Genomic DNA, 15,910 nt, shown 5'->3' on the forward strand with positions numbered 1-15,910 from the left:
TCTCTCTCTCTCTCTCTCTCTCTCTTTGATGGGACCTAAAATGGACCGACACTGGCTATGGCACTAGCCGGACCTCATGCTCATAACAAACAAACACACTCTCACGGCCTCGCAGACTAGGAGCGTCAGTCTACTGCTAAAGGACAAACTACCCTAAAGCCTAATCTATGCATTTATAGTTTTATAGTTTTGTAGTCCAATGTTTCCCTTTCTATAAAATCCACGGAGGGAGAACCCATACACATTGGTAATAAATACCACGATAATCACATACATGGGAGGCAACCTCTCGGTAGAAATACCACGGCCCCACTATAGCTCTCTTACATCACAAGGATTAGCCCCTTGATGCGCTGCTCAACATATAAAACAAACGAACAAACTCCACTCTTTCATTTTAAATGTCTCCAGGAGATATACCATGTTTCCTCACCAAATAATCCCACAAGAAACGAACCTCTATCTTACGGCTTAAGATGCCTTTCCACACTCAAACGTGGATCATTGGCATTGAAAACAGGTGCTATGCATCCAGGGTTTTATATTCTGATACCATGATCGTCATGCACATGCAAAGGTGAATAATTTTAAAGTGCTCAAACATCATTTTCAAATCAGCAATGTGCTTGTACACAATCAGGCTTTATAATGCATTTACTAACCCGTTGTGGCGATGCAAGGATAGCACCGAGATCACACTCGTGCTACTATCCTCTTAATTATCATACCACGAAACTCTATGACATGATGTGCATCAGAAAATCAGCAACAATCAACATGCAAATCACACCATTCAAACCTCCCAACCCCCTACATTTAGGTATTGCTTTCGTTGCATAGGTGTAGAGGTTCATTTTGTGATTTTTTTGATGTATAGAAAGCGATAAATCACCAACTTTTACAAAGAGATAGGGCAAACTGAGGCCAAACCTCATGCTTTGCCACTACCATACATCCACAAACAATTATTATATTTTTTCTTATTTTTCCAAGACGTATTTCTATTTTTTCACTTATGGGCTCCAATTCAAGCTCCGAAAAATGTGCACCTTTTCAAATCTTGCCAACTTTGTGGCCATTTCCTCGTTCGGGCTCCGATTCAAGCTCTGAAAAATCCTAGGTGTCCGGCTTGACATCCCGCACTAATTGGCAACTCCTGAAAACCCGCAAGGCAGTCTCAAAAATTATCAAAAATCCACAAGTGTCGCTCGGGCGCCTTTTAAAAGCCGTCTTTCACTTGGTGCTTAAAATCGTCCTAATTGCAGCCGCCACCTTCGATGTTAAATATTTTTCCCCTAAATTTTGGATTTTTTGGCAAATTTTAGGCACATCCCGAGCTCAAAACTCTCTCTCTCTCTCTCTCTCTCTCTCTCTCTCTCTCTCTCTCTCTCTCCTGCCTTTCACCTACTCCTACCTTCCTACCTACTGTTGATGCTACTACCAAGTCGATGATGCTGTCGATGCTGCTATTCGATGATGCCTCCTACCTGTTTGTCGATGATGATGTCAATGTTGTTCGATGCTGCCTGTTGTCGATGCTGTCCATCATTGCCCTAGTCTCCTATCCACCTTCTGTGAGCCCTCAATTGATCATGATGTACCTACAGGCTGTATAGAGGAAGATAAATATTTATTTAGTCAAAAAATGCATTTGACAAAAGAATTTTTTAGCATCTTAAATCACATAATCAGACCATGTCTGATCCATGGTATAACTAAGCATCTCCTTGAGGAGAGTAGGCTGGTGCTTCGGGCCTACCAGCCTTGCTGGGCAACCGACCGCAGTAGTCCTCAGTGGCACCTCCATGAGTACCATTACACCAGCTCCAATTTTGCCCCATCCCCCACCTTGATGTCGCCCTCATGTCCCCCAAAATGGTTGCAGTGGCACCTATCAGAACTCCATTTCCTATCTTAGGATGCATGTCCCCACCAACTTTACCTGTCCCACCTAAGGTTACATTATGCAGAATAGCCACATTGTCACCCACAACTATTGTCTCTCCAATAACAACCCCTGTGGCATAATCTAACAAAATACATTTTCCTATGCGGGCAGCTAGATGTATGTCGGCAGCAAAAACCTCTGCAACCCTGCTTTGTAGTGTCAATGCTAGTAGAGCATGCCCTTCTATCCACAACCTGTGGGTAATTCTATGTGCTTGGAATGCCCGAAACCCTTTAAAATTCAACAAACAATGCAAATATGAGACACGTGTTGAATCCCTCTCCTTGACGGCCTTCATATCTGCCCTCAAGGATTCTTGTACATCAATGTCATGCTTCAACATCTCATTAAATAAATTGCAAAGCATCAGAGAGTCCAAGGTAGCATGATGTCCTTGTGTAGCCTTGTGCCATAGCCATCATCTTTATCTTACTTTGTATAATTTGTAGGTACACCTTGGTGACCTAGAACAAGGAGAAGGCTCTCAAGCTTGCACAAGGGTGAGTAGTTCTAGTTGATCAAGTGCATGCTCTCTCTTTCTTTCTCTCATACGGGTGTGCTCAAAGCCAACAATTTATATTCCTCATCCTCATTTTCTTTGAGGTATGCGTAGTTTCAACAATCCAACTTTGTGTTGTTATTTTAAGAATAATTAAGACATCTACTTTGAGATGCTTGGTCCATTATATGTTACAAAGAAATGCTTTCCAACATAGATGGTTTTCTCGGACTGGTGTTTTGATATTTATATTCAGCGTGCACCTCTCCTATTTTGGTTGAATTAGCATGAATGGAGATTTACTTCTACAATATTGAAAATAGGATAAGATATTATTGCTTAGACCCTCACTAGGACCTACAAATTGATTTAAAAGCTTCAGAATTGTAATGAAAATCCCTTTGATTAAGAGAAACGGGGGATAAGAAGAGGATTGTGAAAAAGAATTTTATGACAAATGTGCAAAGTAACGTGTATAATTTAAAAGATTACTTATGTACTAGTATCTTAATAGATTTATGTATGTATTTATGTATGCGTACTTCTATTTAATAGATTTATGTATTTATGTATATGTACTTCTATGATTAACACTTAATGATCCCTTGCCTCCTTGAATGCATAACATAGGTATACACACATAATTAGAATCATCACTATGTACAAGGGTCTCAAGGAATGAGTGCTTCTTGGGGGATGAGTGCATCATAATACGTTTGTCTTGTGATGAGTTCGTAGGGCCAAAAGGTGCTTGTCAAATAGGCACTTAGTCGTGAAATCGGCAAGTGAGTGTATTTTGATAAGTATGTCACAATTAACTTGGCACTGTGTCGTGTACTCAGCATAGAGGTGTCACTTTGGTTGTGATACCCTCCCTTCCCCCCTGGGTGTAGATGGGCACTTGGTCGTGAATTTGGCTAAATAGTGTCTTGACAAGCTACACATAAAATAAGTGATGGGCATTTGATCGTGTATTCGGTTTCTTAATGTCCAGATACACTAATTGTTTGCTATTGTTCGATGGGCATTTAGGTCATCTATTCGGCCAAAAAATGTCCTGATCTATGTGTAGTTTTTTTTTTATCTATCATGTTCTTGCATTTGTATGTTTTTTATAAGTTATGACTTGATGTAATTTGTGTTACCTTTTCAATGTTTAGATGGTATCATGCAATTGAAGTTCATATGCAGCACCAATATAAATTAAGATTGATATCATACAATTGTATTCTTAATCAAAGACTATATGTCATACATTTATATTAAAGTTATGTAGCTTAACTTACAATTGGTAGCTTAATCCGTGGCCATTATGCTTATACACTTCTTTTCTTTATTGTAAAGAGTTTACAATTTGTGAAGATGGCCTTGAACATTGCCAAAGCACTACGCATTTGCTTGATAGAGGCTATATCATCCAGCACAGAAGAGCAAATACCACTCGTCAATAGTAATGAAATTGTCTATGTCACTTTCTACGATTCAACATGTACATCCATGCAAATCATGTTGCAGTAGCAAGGGCTTTCGCACCTAGTCACTGACACACTTTGGGATCCCGAGAAGAACATGCATCTTTGTCGTACACTGCTTGGGAATGCACCCAAGATGGTTGAAGATCTTAAGGAGTTAGCACCAGTGTCTGCATTGAAGGAGAGGTTAGTCTTTTGGAACATGAAGTGGAGAGAAGAGGTGGCATGCTTAAAGCGAGCAAAGGACTTGTATGGGACAACCTCTCTACCAAAGCATCTAAAGACCACTATAAATGCAAGACCCAGTTTTAGTGGCAAGGCAAAGAGAGAATCCATAAGGGGCAGGAATTATGTTGTGCACATTGAGGAATCACCAATGTGCACCAACGATTGGCATTCCCTTTGATACCATCAAGCTAGATAGAGTCATTGGTGAAGGTTCCTTTGGACAGTGTGTCCAAGTTACTATAGATAATATTACTTATTTTCCTTTAGATTTAACATATTGCGCCAAAATGTACAAGGGATTCAACAATGTTAAGCTGCAACAATTCCAAGTGAAGTATGGGATGCAAAAGGTCAATGCATCCATTGTACCATGCATTTCCTTTACTTATGAGTCCCCTTGGGTTATGGTCTTTCCCTTTTTCAATGGTGGTACAATAGATGATATATTGATGTGGGGCCCTTTTCAAAAATGTAAATATAGGAGAACCATCGAGCACCTCCATAAGCCATCAATGAGGTTCAGACATGATCTTGATAGGGTTCCTATTGCAGAGGAGAGGGCTAGGATCGTGGGCATCATCAATAGCATGCCAAACATTATTCATGCATTGGTGGATGGGATGAAGGCCATGCATAGTGCTAGTATCATCCATTTGGACTTACATGCCAAGAACATGGTGTTGGATTTCACCAAAGAAAACACCCCCAGGGTGGGCATCATAGATTGGGGTCTCATGTTTATTTCTAGTATGAAAAGACGAGCTCTCAACTACCCATCTAGGGGACCAAATGAGCCCATGCACATTGTAGATGAGTGCCAACAGAAAGGAGTATTGAAAAGATGAGCTCTCAACTTCCCATCTGGGGGACCAAATGAGCCCATGCATATCGTAGATGAGTGCCAAACGGAAAGAAGTATTGGAAAGGAAAAGAAGGCCATGGATTGCTCCTGAGATCTATGATCCATTGTGTGAGTCTGCTTACAACAAGGAGTCAGATATATACGCAGTTTTTTGTCTCGTTGAGTTTTGGTGCTTAGGCCAACGTCTGCGGTTGTATAGGGAGTCAGATATACACGCAGTTGTCTGTCTCGTTGAGTTTTGGTGCTTAGGCCAACGTCTGCAGTTGTGTAGGGAGCCGAGAGATACCCCAGATGAATCCATCATGCACTTAATAGAGTTCAAGGCAAGGGATTGCATGTTGTTAGATGATAAGGCCATGCAAATGTCCTTTGCAGATCTCGATGACTTTTTGAGAGCACAGTGCGGCACTGATCCTGTAAAGGTAGAAAGATCACTTGTAGAGCTTGGCCCTATTCTAGCTCACCCTTTTTGAACATCCCACATCTTGTAATCTCTCCTTGTATTTTGTAAAACAACCTATCAATTTTTGGAGTCTCTATGACTTATGAAACCAAGGATAGTTGTATATTTTTTGTAAAGCTCTATGCTCTATAGAATACATCTTGTAATTTGTGCTTCAAGATTAGGTTAGTTATGTGGATGTGCATCTTCAAGAGCAATTATTTTGAGATTATGTGTCTTTATGTGTCTTGTCAGCAATTTGCATGGTTGACTTTCTCAAGTTTTGAAATTTAATAACCACATTGTTTCATATTTAGTATCATGGTGTAGATTTTATATCTATAAATAGTCTCTAGCTAGCATATGTGAAACATTAATGAACCATTTAATGTATATACAAAGTTTCAATCTCTCTTATTTTCTTTGCTAAATATGATTGTGCAAGTGGAGTGTTGTATACATGCGATTTTTTAAAGTTGCCAAAGAAATATATTGTTATTGTAAACACACGAACGTGCAAGAAAGAGAACTACTTCAATGGTTTAAAACTATGATTTTCACATCGTATTCATATTGCATTTTAAATTATTAATGATTAGAGAACAATAATACATTATGAATGAATGATTTAAAAACTAATGACCAAGTGTACCCAGCAATTATAGATGATACGAAACCTCTTAAACTTTCCCCAACAAACTATTGCTTTTGAAGTGATGCAATAACTTGTCACCTCCACTAGTGCAAGTAAACATTCTCCTGTGAAAAATACCCTAGTTTTGTAAGCTTAGTCATCAACGTGATCAAGTGTGTAGAATGTATTGGTGAATTTTATATCTTGTTATCATTTCTAATGTTATGTACTTTATTTTCTATGGATAGGCTTTATTAGATAAATATTTAAGTCTTTACTAGATGCATTGCTTTAATAGTGAAAAGCTAAAAGCGTGGGGTGTATTTTCCAATGAGTAGAAATTGATGCTTGTATTATGTGATGGAAACACTTCTAATTTATTTTTTAAATATTAGTGTATTTTTTATATATGAGAAGTTACTAAATTATTTTTTGTTTTGTATTTGGTTATAAGGTTGATCATTCATGGCTTCAAGAACTCGCATGAAGGTCTTTGATTATGGGTCTAGCGAGGAGAAACTTTTGGGTTATGTCCGAGTTATGGTTGATTCCACGTATAGTGCAATACAACAAGAGATTACACAAGATGAGCTTATATCTGGTCCCTTTAAATTCATAATTGAAGATGAAGATGATGACAGTGGTTGCACCCTAAACCCAGTACAAGAAGAACGTTGGCATGTAGAGAATGTCAAGTTTATTGTTATAAATAGAGATTCAAGCATGGTAGATAAGGTTGGGGATGAGGGCAGACCTAGAAAACGCATATGTGAAGGCTTGAAGGATACTCTCGAGGACACTAACTTCAATGCAAGCAATGAAGGTGATCATAGTTTGCACAAGTCAGGTGACAACCTAAACCATGTTAAAAGCATGATCAAGAGCACATTGATTTCAAATTCTACTCTTGAAAGTTGGTTAAACCAATGTGAGAAGACTCGCAAGAAGTTGAGGGAGCAAAACCCACCAAGAGATCATAGGTTTGAGCTTGCCACAGAAGATCTTAATGGTGCACCCTTGGCTCGAGTATGGTGCCATGAATGTGAAGCTCCTTATGGATTGGGAGTCATTGGCAAGTAATCCACTTACTCGTGTCTTTCTAATTTCATGAGAACCCATATATTAGAAGGTCAAGCGCATCAAATAAGATATTTGACAAATCAAGGGTTGAAGGTGGGAGCGACATCTAGCTCGAAAGACGTAGAAGAAAGCAATGAAGATAATATGGTTGCAGTTTTAGCTATAGTAGAGGAGATGGATATTTTTAATAGCACTCATGAAGGCAAGTGACATCTTTTTAACCATTGAAACCTCCAATAAAATGTTATTTTCATATACGACAATTACTGGTTTATGAAAGAGTTCAGCTTTAGTAAGGTTTGGGTTTGTTTTAAAATCACTTTTGTATGTGTATATTAGGGCTAATTTCTAATCATTTTGGATATTAATTTGTGAGTCTTGACTTGAAATCACACAGGATCTGATTTTGAGCTTATTGAGGTAACATTGAATGACTACAAAGATAAAGGGAGAGTAAGAGCTGTATGCAAGTATGATAAGAAATGGTTGCATTTGTGCCCTCCAAGATCAGACTTGCATACGATTCTCACAAAGCATATCAAGTCAAAGTCTCACAACATGGCTATATCCAAAAAAACATCTACCAACCATGTAGTTTTGACAAATTCTATAGGGCGATCAAAGAAGCTCTTTCATGTAGATCCACAACAAAAGTCACTGAGCTCTTTTCTTCACCCAACCAAAGAAAGTACCATACTAACAAATTCAGAAGGACCTTCTACTTGTGCGGGTGACCCATATATGCCTTCTTCTTGTGATTTAAATTTGCTCTGTTGGGGATTATGGCAAAGGACTGTGCCTTACAAAGCATGTAACATCAACATAAAATCTATTCTACATGACCTTAAAATAGGAAAGGAATGGTATCCAGAGCCATATACAAAAGCTATCTTATATGACGAATCTCTTGAAATTAAGGTAGATGGATGCTACAGGCACATAAATTGCCTTCGTATTTCATGTGGTGGAAATCCCTTTGAAAGTTTTACTTGTGAGTATTGTAAAAATTTTCCCACTTATGATGATTTTCACATGAGAGTATACAGAGAGAGTATTGCTCTTGAGAAGAGAGGGGTTAGGAATACAGGAGGAGGAAGGCGATTAGATTATCTTAGCACTGAAGAGTTGAAAAATGTAACAGTTAAGTCCAAGAAAGACTTGAAAGAAGCCAAGAGAAAGATGTGGTGGTTAAAAGCAAGAATTGTCATGCTTTCTTTGAGGATTAGGTCCTTGAAAGAAGCAAACTTTGAATGCTTTAACAGGAAGGATGTGCGGCACTTTTGTAATAATATAGTTGAGGCCCATTGACAAGGTAAATTTGGAGGTAAACAAGATTTGTGGGACTTTTTTCAAGATGTAGCAAAGAATATAGTACGAACAAAACAAGCACAATAATTCAATGAGTCCACAAAGGCCATGTTTGAGCTTGTTAAGCTTTGGGGTAGACCACGCTTGCATGAATTTATGAGTACTAACCTTGGAGGGCCATCCATGTGCACTACAAGAAGGCAAGGGAAGAAAGTAATTCACTTCATGCCTTGAGAGCACAAGTATATATTTGAGGCAATGAGTAAGATATACATGGATGCAAAAAGTAAACATGGAGTAATGTCAATGGTGTCGATTATCATTGTTGAAGATGAGACAGCCATCAAAGGTCACGTAAGGTGAGCTTAATTGATCTAATGTCTTGTAATTTGCAATGTTTTTTACTTTCATTCATGTAAAGAAAGTTTGTAAGATATTGAAAGTTAAAGCAAACTTTTTTTTATGCAGGTGGAATGCAAAGGATGACACTCATATTGGATTCTATGGAAGTAAAGGAGAATGTCACCAATGCCTTACAAATGACACAATTATTGTGGGAGAGGGGTCACAAGGTTATAATACGATAGTGGATGCCTTTCTAGATCATGTGGTGGGAAATTATGCAAGACTTTTGACAGTAAACCCTCTTCATGAGAGTCTTCCACTACTAGCTTTGGTAGTGCAAGTCACATGTAAGCACTTTGATAGTGTTTTTATTAGAAATCAATGGAATCTTGTGGAGCATTTATGGAGTGCAAAGCTAAAGGATACAATAGGTCCAATAATTGGGCATGCTTCAAATGGAGATAGTAGATGGCGCAAGCTCATGCTTGAAGATTACCTTGGAGAGCATAGCGACCAACTCTTTATTAATTTGTGTGGATGGAAATTGAGAGGGAGAACAGTGGAAGGGCATGTGTATGGTTTACATGATCAAGACTTTGTACATTGTGGAAAAAAGCTTGTTAGTCCACTTGATAGCCCTACTCAACAACTTGCGATTGGTAAAGTTTGGATTACACTCAATCATGTTGCAATGGTCTATAACTCATTTCCCATTGATAAACACAAGCTACAGGATGGAGATATACAAAGAAATGATCGTCAAAATTGGGCAGCTGCCCAAAGGATTGCAAGCAAACAAGTGCAATGTTGTATGAGACAATTACAAAAGAAAGAGAGAAGTATATAAGGAACTGTGACATATTTTCATATTGTGGATGATTACATTGATGTTTTCCTATCACCGTATCTAAACTTGAAGGATCGTGTGGTGATGGCAACTAAGGTTAGTTTCTTCTTCAAGCTTTGGATGTTGTGGATACATCAACATGCAATGTACAACTTGAAGATAAATTTCATAAGTAGAGAGGCCCACACAGATATTCAACTCTCATGCCATTTTGTTCTGCTTCTCATAAAGGTTTTTCATGATTTTTATCCTACTCTCAAGTGTCCATTGCATCTCATTGGATCGGATGCAGCTGAAATTTATTTTAGTAAAATTGGAGGTATGATGGGACAAGAGAGAGCCTTTGACTTTGGAGATTTGTTGCATAGTGTTGGTACTTTGAATAAGATTTCCATGCATGAATGTAGTTCAAATGGATTGATTTTCTCAAATGCTCATAAAAAACAAGAGCATATATGGAAGTGATGAATAAAAAAGATGGAATTGTAGAAGTAGATTTAGGCAACTATGAATGTGTGTCTTCAGATGATGTAATAGTGGATGCCTTGAAAGAGGGCTTGCATCAAGCACAAATGTTGTGTCAGTCATTGGGATTGAAACCTAGCAAAGTAGATAACTTACACCCTTGGGAGGATATAGATTTAACATGGTCAAAACTAGATGCTGAGATGGGGGAGGTTGATGAGTACGATGACTTTGCACAACCAAGTGGTTGACCAGCAATTACAAGAGGTTCCAGATGGGGATGATGAGATCATTGCTCTTAGTGAGATTCGACATGAAATCAATGGGCTCTTGGATGAAGTTCATGACTCGGGCACTATTGCAAAGAGACAAAAGATCAACCCAATAGTAGAAGTTGATGGAAAGTATATCTTTAAGTCCACATTGGTCAGCCAATTGAATGGGAATTCAACATTGTCAAAAGATCGATTGACAAGAGTGAGGCAAGGTTTCTATTTCATTCACAAATCAAAATCACAATCATCAAGCAATGTGAATTTCTTTGGGATAGGTTGTGATTGTGCTGTATATTTTGTGTATGATACACAATATCAAGGTAGTAGCAAGCATCCAAAGAGAGATTGAAAAGCCACAAACTTAAATAAAATGGATAAGTCTCGTGGCACATGGTATCTTGGCCGATTCCAAAAGATGAGGAAGAAAGTAGGACGTATATATGTGGATTATAAACGGGGCTTTGATTTGACAAATCGACCTCAAGGGATAGAAGTTTAGGTTGGTTGGTACCAAAGGGTAAAATGACAATGCATGTTCACGTATGACTTAACTGACTTGAATATGATTGCTATAGAGTCAATCATCGCATTGGCAAATTTAACATACAATGCATCAAATGATAGATACCAACTAGATGAGAATGATTATAAGATATTTAATTACTTTCTCAAGCATGCTAAGTAATCATTTTCATGCTCAAAGTAAGTGATTTTAATCTATGATAAGCTTTGTATTGCCTTTCTAAATAAGGTCATTACCTTTATTGTAGTGTCTTCTTTCTTGTAGGTAATGGACATTCAAGCTAGAACTTGGCAAGGTTGGGGTATACTCTTTACAGCTGAAGTATTGCAACATAAGAGTTCTTTTGAGATATCTTCAAACTAGTCATATGGCAATGTGCTACATTGATAGAATTATATTTTTGTAGTTGAAGTATTAAGGTGATGTATCACTATTGCATCATGGTTGAAATATGTTGCATATATTGTAAGTAATATCTAATCTTTTTCTTTTGATTTTAGTTATGCTATATACTTTGCACACACTATTGATGTGTGAGTGCTTGACGAGAGGGAATTTGTTTTTGTTTTTATTTTAGACCAATTTTGTGGCATTTTGATCTTTTGGGATTATTAAGCAGCATAATGCATGGAGATGGCTAGCCATGGAAGCAATGAAGTCAACATACTTATGTATTATTATTTTTTATAATATACAACCTTTATCATACTACACAATCCAAATGTATAGAAGTGCTTTGGACATGTGGATCTTGGAGTCTTTTGTGTATAGCTCTATGTTGTAGTGCTATTGTAAAAGTTTCATAATATTAACATTGTGTTTGGATATCCGTCTTGGATCATTGTGAGAATTCCATGGCTAAAATATTGTAGTATCATGTTTTAATTTGAATTATACAGAAGGGGCCATGAAAATGCACATTCGATTCGAATTTTAGATTTATAGAGGGGGTATAACTATTGCCTTCAAAATTCATAAAAGGGGTATATAAAATGGTGAAAAAAAATTTAAAAGGGGTTTTTAAAGTATCCTTTGAGCGCATGTTATATAGAGGGCTTCTATAAGGTGACCCCCTCGAGGAAGGGGCATTAAGGCTCTTCTTGGAACAAGTATATCAGTCACCACAGGTTCCTTGATGATATTGTCTGCAATCATGTCCCCTAGTTTATGTATGGGTTTTGGAGGAGCCTCTTTAAGTTTATGGGAGTACAACTGAGCATCAATGGGGAAGGAACATTAAGCCTCTTCTTGGAATAAGTATATCGGTCACCACAGGTTTCTTGACGATATTGTCTTCAATCATGCCCACTAGTTTATATATGGGTTTTGGAGGAGCCTCTTTAAACTTATGGGAGTACAACTGAATCCATCTTCATCCCATCACCCACAAACTGGTGGATAAACTAAAAGAGTGAATCAAGTCTTAGAGAAATACCACAAATGCACAATCAACTATATCAAGATAATTGGGTGGACCTATTACCCCTTGCTAAGTTTGCATACAATAATTTCTCCCATGTCTCCACTCAATTCACACCATTTCTTTGCTAATTATGATCAATACCTAAGGATAGACAATCATGCAAGATCACAAGATAAGAATCCAAGTGCTACAATCTTAATTCAATATCTCTTTGATTTTCATAAAGAGTTGTAAGCACAAATCAAACAAGCTTAAGAGAAATATAATAGAAATGTAGATAAGCTTCGCATGCGACACCCATCATACAAACTTGAAGATCAAGTTTGGCTTTTTCAACGTGATTTACATTCTTCTCGCCCCTCCGAAAAACTAAATTATCAATGTCCTTGTTAACCCTTAGATGAACAATGTGGAAAATCTAGAAAATCTAAAGTGGAAGGCAGGGCCAAGGCAAAAGTGAAATGGAAGGCGAAGGCATGCCAAGAAAAATATGGAAACACAAGAAGTGTAGAAAAGTCCTAAATCAAGGAGAAATACGCACAAGAAAAAGCACAAGTCAATACTTTTTTAAAAGAATGCAAGGTGCACCATGATTTATTTTAGGAGCGTTGAGCTGTCACCCGTGCAAATTGTAAAAGTAGATGGGTGGTAGGAAGGAAGCTAGGAAGATAGGAAGATAGGAGGACAATGGGAAAAAGGGCCTAGGCCACGATCGGCCATGTAAAAAAGGGGATAAGGGGATGACCACCCAAGAGGGATTTAGAGATTTGTATATAAAGTTGAAAAGTGAATGAGAAGCTCATTCTTGTGTGTGGCCAAAAGTAGCTCTCCTCTTCTTGTTCTTCTTCTTCTTATTCTTGCTTTCTTAAGCTTGTGCTTGAGAGAGAGTGTGTGAGCGTGTGAGAGACTAAGTGTGTGAGGGTGAGGGACTATGGTGGAGAAGCTCTCCATCTTCTCCTCTCTTCTTCTCTTCTCTTCTCTTGCTCGCAACAATCAAGATTGGAGGGTGGAGCTTGAGGATTGAGCTCACTTGAAGCTTGCCCTTGGATAGTGGAGCTACCGAAGTGCTTGGGAGAGAATGCAACTCAATCGGGCATGGAGGTAAGCTCACTACACTTCTAGAGAGAGATAGTGTGTCGGCTATGTGAGGGATAGCCATTAGTGCTCCACTTGAAACGCTTGAACAATAAGCGATCCGTGGGTCTTGGCGGTTGAGCTTGTGCTCGCCTCTACATTTTGGTTCTATTGCTAGGACCAATGGATTCAAGCCTTGAGTGCTTGCATGTTTCGAATCGAGCATTGAAGTAGAGTTTTCCTTGACCAGGTGCTTGAGGTAGATAGGTAGGAAGCGAGGGAGTTTGAAGAGGTATTCAATCTCCTTGGCAAGTAGGTTTTTAGTTCTTTGGATTCAAAAAAGCAGGTTGGAGTAGTGTAGGTGTTTTCTTTGTGATTTTTTTTTGCATTTAGGTAGGATAGGAGCAAAACATTGTGAGCACACAATAAGGTTTTTGCTGCTATATAACAGGCTGAAACAAAGGAAAGAATGATAAAAAATAAAATATGGGATTAAATGATGGTAAGAGGAGCAAGGTTAAGATGAATGCAAACCTAGGCAGGGGAATATGAGGCCAAGAGTGGCAAGGAAGACCTCACTTCACATTTGAGAGATTAAGGAGAGCTTGAGAGAGAGAGAGAGAGAGAGAGAGAGAGATCTACTAATCACAGAGGGGATCACGCACTTTGATTCTGGTGTTTTTGGCCAATCCAGGTGCGTAAGGATATTCTTTATATGCCATTGATGTGATCTGAAAGGTATGACAAGGGGCTGTGAACGAGCGCTAGGAGAAATCAACCAAAAATCATCGCATTGTGCCGTCGGGTTCACAATCGAACCACTATGTCCTAGTTCCTTCGACTCCCAGAATCGAGCAATTGGACCGTCCAACTACGAGAGTCCGACCATACCCTTTGGTCCAATCGGACCAATTATCCGATCAAACACCCACCTATCCAATCATACCACCCATCAATCGGACCACATGATCCGATTGGACCAAAACCCCACATCCAATTAGACACCCACTTCGATTGGGCAACCTTCCCAGTTGGACACCCATTCTAGTCAGACATGCAACACGGACCAACAATCAGACCATCTTAGGAATTGTACCAAGCTATCCGATCAGACCACTCATCAAAGCGAACTAGCCCAATCAGACCACCTAGAATCGGACATCTGATTCTGATCATCAGACCCCGGAGAATCGGACCTCTGAAAATCGAACAGAAAACTATCGAAATCGGACAGGTGAATAGAATACAAATTTGACACATCTAAGCCTTGAAGCTGACCTAGAGACCATATAGAGCCAAAAGCACATCATAGATCTATCACCAAGCTAAAATCTAGAGCAAGTAGTTCAAAACAGTCCTTCAAATTGTGCATGGTGTTTAGCGTAAAGGCCCTGCGGGCCGGGGGGACTACCCCCTGGACCCCTGCAGAGGCCCCCTCCGCACCTCTCCCAAGTAGGTTGGAGAGAAAACACGCACCGTGACAAGTCCTCCAAATTAGATCCTTGTGTATTAATAGCTTTGCACAAGCATAGATTCTCACTTGCAAAACAACAACCAAAAGCCCATACCCAAACAAAGACAAACAGAGACCCTAGAACCTCAATGGGCCAATCTAGCCAACAAAGGCAAAAAGGCCATACCACAAAAACATGTATAGGTTGCATCCAGATTGCATCTAGTCAAAACAGAATGCAATAACATCAAGCTATTGCAAGGATGACTAGACATGATAGTCTTGATGACAAATGCACCTTGAACAACATTACACAGATGACCCAAGATATCAATAGAGAATCCAAATCTAGCTGTGCAATTGGGGACTCAAAGGTATGTATCAGAAGGCTTGAATTTATAAGCCAAGACCCAGAAGATAAAGACACAGTACCGCCTTCTTATCTTAGGATCAAACTCACCACAAAAAGAGAGTACGGTGTCGATGCTCTCATCGATGAAGGAGCTGATTTTAATATCTTGACCTATGAAGCATGGACCCTCTAGGCCAACCAAAGCTCACACCAACTGATGCAACTCTTAATCCTTACAGGGTACACCCATAGCACTTATAGGGAAGTGCAAAATCCTTGTAACTATTGAAACTCAAAGCTTGCATATCCCATTCCATGTTCCTCCAAATAGTGCTAATTGTGGAAAGGGAACCCTCCTAGGACGACCCTTCAAAAGGGCGATGAAGTGTGAAACTGATTATGTAGCACAAAGGATAAACTTGACACTACCAAGTGTGAGGATAATCACAACCTTTAGCAAGGGCGACCTCATCAAACCCCAAGGGAAAGACAATGAACATTTTGACATACAAGGCAAGCCTAGTAATTAGAGCAAGGACTTGTTGAAAGAGTTGATACAAGCACATGTTGAACAGAGAGAACTAGTGAGTGAGGTCGTGCTTGAAACTAGAAGGTCAGGAGACAATGCCAATGATAGGCTTTGGACTTACAAACATCGTAGAAGACCACAAAAAAATCCC

The 15,910-nt window shown here is 38.9% G+C and overlaps 1 pseudogene; it reads right to left on the reverse strand.

The window, feature by feature from the left end:
* Positions 1-1,675: 1,675 nt before the first annotated feature.
* On the reverse strand, positions 1,676-5,367 carry LOC148030330 (serine acetyltransferase 3, mitochondrial-like; annotated as a pseudogene).
* Positions 5,368-15,910: the final 10,543 nt, after the last annotated feature.

The sequence above is a fragment of the Lygodium microphyllum genome, chromosome 10 (genome assembly GCF_053477565.2).
Source record: "Lygodium microphyllum isolate KBCC chromosome 10, Lygodium_microphyllum_v1.1.10, whole genome shotgun sequence".
Taxonomy (NCBI): Eukaryota; Viridiplantae; Streptophyta; class Polypodiopsida; order Schizaeales; family Lygodiaceae; genus Lygodium; species Lygodium microphyllum.